We start from the raw sequence: 8681 nt of genomic DNA on the forward strand, positions 1-8681 counted from the left end.
AGCCCTTCAAAGGCAGCACACCTCCTTCACCTTCGTGACAGGGGGCCATCCCCCTGCAGTTAGAGAGACCCCAGGCACCCCCTGCAGCCCTGCAGCCTGGGACTTGCAGGGCCTCATCCACCATCCAAACCTCCATCTGGGCTGAAGCCTCTGGCCCAGCAGGGACAGTTGTTCCAAAACCTGCTGGTTGCTTCTTATGTCCAGCAGTTTTTCCTGTTGTACTATAGTTTCTCTCGGTCTGTTCCATCAGCTGAACCTCAGGCCAGGGACTGGTCACCTGCTGCTTACCTTAGCAATATTAAGCTGAGAGTATGCCAGATTCATATACTTCTCAGTAAAATATTTATTAACAGTCTCAGCAATTTAAATTCATCTGCTATTTATTCCAGTACAATTGTTCCTTTGGTATTTATGTGACTATCACCTCATGGACCCTGTCACAGGGTTTTCTTTCATTGCAGTTTTAATTTACCTTCAATGGCTTTCACATTATTTAAATCATCAGCCTGTACACATACAATAGAGAAAAGAAAATCTATTTAAGACCTGAAATTATCTAGAAGTCAGTTTCTGAAAAATTGTATTCAGGGAAACTGGAGATGGTGATAAAAAATAACAACTTTTTAGCCTCTAAACTATTGTAGTTAGTTTAGTGACTTTTTGGTTAATCACAGATACTGGAACAGATAATTGGAATATGTAAAGTTAATTGTATTTAAACAGGAATTACTTTTCTTGGTCTTTAAATTCTAGTTGCTGCTGGTTTTAGCCAATAAACATGAAAAATACCTATATTGCACTCTTGGCCAATGACATCACATATATATATTATACATGTGTATATCATATATTTATAACTCAATGAGAATGCTTCATGCTGAATATTCCTGATGACTGAATGCTGGAGGCTGACATCTGAAGAAGGAAAAGCATAAGAATAAAGGAATTTTTACCCATGATCAAAAAACTGTCATGACAAAGTAAAAAATTAATGCATTTCTGGAGAGAGAGTTATATTGCAACACTGAGCCAACTAACTTGCTAGTGTCAGGAATGAGTGGTTAAAGTGATTAAAGAATCACCATCAAAGACATGAACAAAAAAGTTCTAACAGGAATTTGTGGGAATGCAGCTTCACGGATTTTGATGACAAAGTTCACTCTATTACTTACTACATGGATAAATCACACAAAGAAGAATCAAACTAAAATTAAGCTGGAATGATACATGTAGAGACTAGAAAAACATATACACATAAAAAGGGGGTGAAGAAAACCCTTCTGTTGAGTCGTGAGGTTCAGAGCAGACCCCCTTGCTTTCTAAAATCCTAATAGAGCTTAGATGTAGCTAGATCCAGTGTTAGTCTCAGACTTCAGCATTTTATGTCTAAAGGATATAAGGAATATTCAGTTTAAGGCTGATCATAGGATTTTAGCAGCACTTAAATAATTGGCTAATTTATCATTTACAAAGTGAATGATATAGGATTTATTTAAATTATAGAAGTTATGAATTAAAAAATTGGTAATACTTATTATGAAGTTACTAAATCAATTCACACATACATACACAGAGACACAAAAGAATAAATATAGATATCTATGTACAGAGCCACACATGCTAAAAGTTCCCCTCAAGTTCAGTGAAATACATCGGATACCTTTGCATTTCTCAGTGGGTGAAGGGTTGAGCCTTAAGCAGGAAAATCAGCCCAGGCCCTGTTGTCAGCTTTTGGCAGCGGTCCCCTTTGCATTGCAGACTTGGGAGTTTGTGAGCTCTGAGAGGTGTCGCACTCAGGGAGATGCTGTTCACAGCCTGCTGTGGTCCAGGAGAGCTCAGAGGGCCCCACTTAGGGCTGCTGTTTACAGATTTGGAGATGACTGTCTTTAATTGTCAGTAGTTTTCTTTCCTGGCTGCAATCTGAGTCACTAACTATTGGAAATTTTTTTCAAAATTCCACTGTGGTGGTATCATACCACTTGGAGTCATAATAGGCTTGTTAGGGCTGTCATGTTCCAGATGAGGAATCCTCCAACCTAGCAGGTGGTGTTGTTGAGATAAGGGAGGTTTCTGGTACAGCCAGTGCAGCTTCCCACCTCAACCACGCAAAAGTTGCTAGTATGGTCAAGGGGCGCTTAACCACCCAAATTATGACACAGATGTTAAGGCCTAATGGGGATTCCTGAGATCATAAAGCAGCCCAGGAAAGTAGGCTAGATGCAGCCCCACAGCTAGCCTTAAATCTAATATTGTTACCACATTCATCTTGGATACAGTAAATCAATTCAATATCCTGCTTCTATTATGCTACATTTTAGTGTTAGGTGGTATACATTTTAAAAACAAAATCTTGTACAAAAATTTTCTTTAACTTTGATTAAGGTTGCTAAACTGCATGACTCCCTGACAGAGACTACCACAAGTAATGAAATAAGTTTTTTTATTTATTTATTGTTCCTTTTCACAACCACATCTATCTGTTCTTTGTCTTAAACCACTAACTTTTTTTTTTCTTCCATATTTTCACTTCTGTTGTGAAATACACAGTGACTATGCAGTGACTATATTTTCACTTTTGTTCTAAAGAAAAAATTGTTCTTGGCTTTTGCTAAAAAATATAGTGTCAGATTTTTATAACCATCAGGCCTCATTATTCCAAATAAATTACAGAAACCTGGTTGGTGAATACATCAGAGTTATATTAGCAGAGATGGATCTAGGTGTGCTGTCAGTTAAGGTTAGCAGAGAAGATGAAAGGAGAAGCAGTATGGCTGTGGTATTTGTCCAAACTCAATAAATCTTTCTTGCAATCTTGGACAGCTTATCAAGTTTATCTGGATTACTTGTTTTTCCTCTGTATTAATGCTTTTGTGCAAAGGGAATACCATGTTTACACATTTCCCTGAGCTGGGAATTACTGTTCGATGAACTATAAAACCTTTAAAGTATATTTCTGCCTGTTTCGCTATCCACCAACGTAAAGGTGTCATGGTAGATGTGGGCAGGATTTGGAGAAGAAACATAGGTTGACAAATATAAGTTCCTGAAAATCACTGATGACATGCAGAAATTTGGCTGTTTTGACATGTAATTAGTATCTCTGGAATGATCCCTGTGGTTCAAAAGGTTACCACCTTCTTCCTACACCACATTATTGCATACTCTACAAACTGAATCAATTTATACCTATTAGTGTGGGGGTTTGACCTTGGCTGGACACCAGGTGCCTACCCAGGCCACTCTATCACTTCCCTTCTCAGCACACAGGGGATCAAAAACATAATGAAAGGCTCATGAGTTGACATAAGGACAGGGAGAGATCACTCAGCAATTACTGTCCTGAGCAAAACAGACTTGACTTGGACAAATTATTTTAATGTATTACAAAATCAAATCAGAGTAGGTGTAGAGGAATGAAGCTGGGTTAATTAGCATTTATAATATACAACTGTGGGTTGGCTTCAGGGGCGGTGAATTGGCCGATGTAGATAAGGTGCAGCTGTGGCTGGTTAAGTGGTTGAGAGTCAATGAAGAGAGAGCAGCCGAGGAAGAAGCAGAGAGAGAATATATGCCCAGGATGAGGCAAGATGAGGAGAAGGCAGCAGAGGGACTGGCATGAAGAGTGTGTTGGTATGTGATGGTAAAAGACCTTGTTGCAGCTGGCTAGTTTGGAGAGTGCTGCAACAAGTAGGATAATGAGAAAATATAAAACTAAATCTTAAAACACCTTCCCCTCACCCATCCATTCTTTATGGGCTTAACTTGACTTCAGAGTTCTCTGCCTCCTCCCCCATGACAGAGCAGGGGGATGGGGAATGGGGGTTTTGGTCAGTTCATCACACACTGTCTCTGCCGGTCTTTCCTCTTCACACTGTTCTGCTCTAGCGTGGGGTCCCTCCCACAGGAGACAGTCCTGCGTGAACTTCTCCAACGAGTCTTTCCCACAGACTGCAATTCTTCACGAACTTCTCCAGTGTGTGCTCCTTCCATGGGCTGCAGTGTTCCTGGAACAGACTGCCCCAGTGCAGGTCCCCTGCAGGGTCACAAGTCCTGCCAGAAAACCTGCTCCAGCATGGGTTCCTGTCTCTCCATGAGTATACAGACCCTGCCAGGAGCCTGCTCCCATGGGGGCTGCCCATGAGGTCACAGCCTCCTTCGAGCATTCACCTGCTCTGGGGTGGGGTACTCTACAGGCTGCAGGTGGGTATCTGCTCCACTGTTAACCTCCATGGGCTGCCTCATCTCAACCTGCTTCCTGCCTCACAGGCTGCAGGGGAATTCCTTCTCTGGCACCTGGAGCACCTCCTCTCCCTCCTTCTTCATGGACTTTGGTGTCTGCAGGGTTGTTTATCTCACATAGTCTCACTCTTCTCTCTGGCTGCAATCACCACTATGTAGGTCTTTTTTTCCACTCTTAAATCTCACAGAGGTGCTACCACTGTTACTGATGAGCTCAGCTTTGGCCAGCACCGGATCCATCTTGGAGCCAGCTGGCATTGGCTCTGTCAGACACAGGGGAAGCTTCTAGCAGCTTCTCACGGAAGCCACTCCTGTAGTCCTGCCACTACCAAAACCTTGCCTTGCAAACCAAGTATAATTAGGTAGGTGATCTCTAATAATGCTACTTCACTAGAAATTCCCAATATAAGTTCCTGAAATTTTTAATCTCCTGGATATAGCAGAGCCAATGCTGATAATGACTGGTGATTTCTTCAGATATGTTGTTTAACTATTATAATGATTATAGGACAAGAACAAGAGTATCACCTAGCTAATTTTGTACTTGTTACCATGGTCTTGAAATCTGAAAGTCAGACCACTGGAAACATTTACTCATCAAATATGATTTTCTGCAATTCCATCTGTCAGCTCTCCTCAATGTGTTGAAAAGAGAACTCATTTTGATTACTTGTGTTTAGATGACTTTTGAGAAGGTGGACTTGTTTCTAGGAGTCCTTCCAGGCTGCACAAGAAACATCTTAGAGAGGCTGCACACTTGATTCTTCAGGAATCCAGCACTGTTTAGTGTTGATTATCTCATATTGAGTTTTCTGAGGGTGTTAATCAGAAGATGGGGACTCATGATTGTTTAAAGATGGCAACTTCACAGGGCTTCTCTTTCAGCCAACAAACAGGTCACTAGGTCAGCTTAGATGCTGACTCGTAACACCCATATCACTCTAGGAACATTGGTAGCAGTGATCACAAAAGCTAAGCATTAGAGATTTTTGGTAGCACAGTCCCTGAACTCTAGAATTATTTCTGTCCTCCAGTCCAAAAGGCCCAGAATGTGCTAAACTTGTGTATGTGCTACCCAGACTCTCCTGAGGGTAAGGATATGTGCATAGAGAACTGGATGCTTTATATTTTTTTTCCTGGGTTTAAGGGAATCTATTACATATGTGTTTGGTTTGTAATATGTGACTGAGGCCTTTGAAATTTTTATAAAATAAGTATTTTTTTAATTGAAACTAAAGAATCAGTAATAAGTACCTGAAAGAAGTTAATTTCTCCTGCAAATAAAGTATGAAGAAGTGTAACTTAAATGTGTAAAGTATTCCCAGTAGGATGATGTTATCCCCAATGTATCACATACATTGAGCAATGATTGATTTTCTCCTGCTTCATTTTGCCCACTGAAAAAACAGTCAATCTCATAAAAGTGAGAGAGAAATGTATGTAATAAATCAGTAATGAGAAAAGCTGGAAATATTAAAATGCAAGTCAGATCAATGTTTAAACAAATAGAGTTTATGGAACATTTCGCAACACTATTTATGACTATAAAGGGGTCTTAAAAGTAGGATGCTGCTTCTAAATTTGCAAAATGTCTTTATTATTTACATAATGAGCCTACAGACAAGTCAACATTGGTACATTCCTGGGATGTATGACTCCCAAACACCTTACAAAGCTTTATACCATTTAGGAAGAAGGGTAATTGGCCATGTCTATAACATTTTATTTAGCAACATATGCCAATAAGAAAAACTGTATTGTATCTGATCTATTTTTGAGGTTTAAAAGACTGTACTTTTGAAACAACTGGATGAAAATCCTGTCATGTTTAGTTTCATGAGCCTATAAAAGTCAAGTCAGATGTTAGGACAAAAGCTCATAAGTTAACAGTATTGAGTTCTAAAAAACTGCAGGAAGGACAGCAGCAAATAATTTGACACTGATATTTATCATATTTGATAAATAAGTTCTCTAGAGATCTTAAATAGTGTCATTAAGGAGGAAAACCTGACAGTTTATTTAAAAACTTGATTTAGTTCTTGCATGTCAAAATAAATGACCCACCTATTTAATTCAAGTGGTTGAAAAATTTTTGAAATAACAAATTGATTCCTTTCTATTCTAGACTTCATAGTCTAGATAATATTTAATCTATTGTTATATTGTTCAACTTTATATATAGCAAAATGAGGATTTTCATTAGTAAAAAGTGTAACACTAACCCCATATTAATATAAACCCTCCACCAAAGTATTAATGTAAAATAAAGGTGTTTTTTTTTATATCAGTGCATTTCTACCCACACTGGCTCTTGGAAAGCTGCACTTTATTCAGAGTGAAGACTACACTTTTAAAATTGATTTTTTATATATATATTTTTTAAATATCATCTTTGCAATGGGATGGATGTAGAAAGCTTACTTTTTTGCTTAGGACCTGTAATGGATTGCCCTGAACTGAGAGAAATAGACATGCCCTAGTCCACAGCAACAGGATAATCAATCAACTAGAGACTCCAGATGTAACATACAATGACAGGAAACTAAAAATAATCTACAATGCAGAACGCTTATCTCAGAGTTGGCCAGGTAATGAAACAATAATATTTTTTTATTATTTTTTTCCATCCTGCAGGATTGTGGAAACTGCACTGAATGGTAGCACACGAGAGGAAGCTTGACTGCATTATGCTAAAACACATCTGTTGTCTATTGCACTTTCAGATAATGATTTAATTTGCAGCCAAAACTGGTCTGGAACTGGGAGATACTTCTCTTCTAGTTCCTTTACAGTTCCTGTAATTTCTATCTGGCAGAGACTTGAATTATCTGGAAGTGAATTACTGTGCTTTTGGATGACAAGAGGGTGTCTGTTCTGGGCTTCTTTCTGCTGTCCCTCTGTGCTATGTACAGCATTTGGATAATTCCTTAAATCCCAGAGGTGTATAAACATACGGATAAAGCCTGAGGTGTATGTTGGACTTCATCATCTTTCATCTCATATTTGCAAAAATTTCGATAATTCTGTTTATGCTATCTTGAAACGTTGTACACTTGCCCACTACACTCCATCCTTTCACCTCACTAACATGAGACCTGTTTATGTAAGCAGCCATCCTTCCATCTTCATCAGTACTTTAATAGGTGTCTGAAGGGGCAAAATGACTTAGCTAGATTTTAATGATTTTTTCCATGTTTATATATATATCTTGACATTTTCCTTTAAAATACAGGGAAGAAAGTCTTCAATAAATTGCACAACAACAAAACTAGTAGAGGTAAATCAATATTAATAAAACGATACATATGACTAAACTACAGTCTCATTTTTACAAAGAAAAATGTGAAAGTAACTGCATTAATGATCTCTGAATTCAATACAGAAATGACGTGTCACAAAGATATTTCAAACATTAATGGACAGATGCAAAAAAAGTAGTGATTACACTGGTTTTGACAGATTTGTCAGCAGATGTTTTGATTATTTTGCAAGTAATCATAATAATTATAAAACCTACTGAAAATATCCCCCATTTAAGTCACAACCTGTTAGACAAATACTGAAATTGCTAGGAAAAAAGCCCCTGTCACCTGTTCTATGGCAATAGACTAAAAAAATAGTTAGTTCCCTGCAGGGTTGTAAAGAATATTCAATAATGTATTGGAATGTAAAATTTGTTTGGAAAAATATGTGAGGTGACAAAGTTACCCAGATAATATGAACTTTGTTCCAGGTTTATATTTATTTACCAATTTTCTGGTTATTTAAATTGCAATGTTTTCCATTTAAAAAAACAAAACTGTTTGGGGGTCTGAAATTACAGAATTAAATTTTTTGGTAAGACTGAGGACAACATATTTTAGATTTTCAAGGGATGCATGTTTCAAGAAATATTTGTTTTGTATGTTTTCTGATTTTACATTTAAGCTTCAGACATTTGGATGCTTAATGAACAGAACTGAACTCCTGAAGATTCTAAGATTGCCAATTGAAGTTAGTGACAAAGATTAAAACATGATTGATGAGAATACATTTTTTCAGATGTATATGAATTAAAAAAAAATCCCCTCAAAAAATTTTAGTTCTCTTCACCTAATCTAGAAAGTGAAACTCATATGTCAGTCTTTTTTCTTTGAAACAGTAAAGAGCATACTTCAAAATACTTCTGAATTAGTCACTTCCCATATAATGATGTAAAGAATTTCCAGAGAATATAGAACTTTCGGGGAAAAAATAATCTTATCAAGTTTATCAGAAATATTTCTTCCATCTTTTTATCTTTTCTTCCAGAATTTCCAGTAGTACTGGACTGCCAGATTTCCACACTTGTCCAATGTGAGATCCAGTAACTAAATTTATACCAGGTAGAAAATTTTCAGTCATATTCTTGTGACCTGTGAAATAAGAGACAATAGCTAGAAACTGAAACAGGAGACATCACA

General features: G+C 37.7%; 1 long non-coding RNA gene across 1 annotated transcript in view; it reads right to left on the reverse strand.

Annotated features, from left to right (window-relative positions):
* The window catches only part of LOC308064473, a 61295-nt gene extending 54331 nt beyond the window's left edge, over window positions 1-6964 (reverse strand). Inside the window, exon 1 of the long non-coding RNA XR_013928397.1 lies at window positions 22-6964. This is a non-coding gene — a long non-coding RNA (uncharacterized lncRNA). The remainder of the gene's footprint in view (window positions 1-21) is intronic.
* Between the last annotated feature and the right edge of the window lie 1717 nt (window positions 6965-8681).

This window comes from Falco punctatus (genome assembly GCF_963210335.1).
Source record: "Falco punctatus genome assembly, chromosome: 5".
Taxonomy (NCBI): Eukaryota; Metazoa; Chordata; class Aves; order Falconiformes; family Falconidae; genus Falco; species Falco punctatus.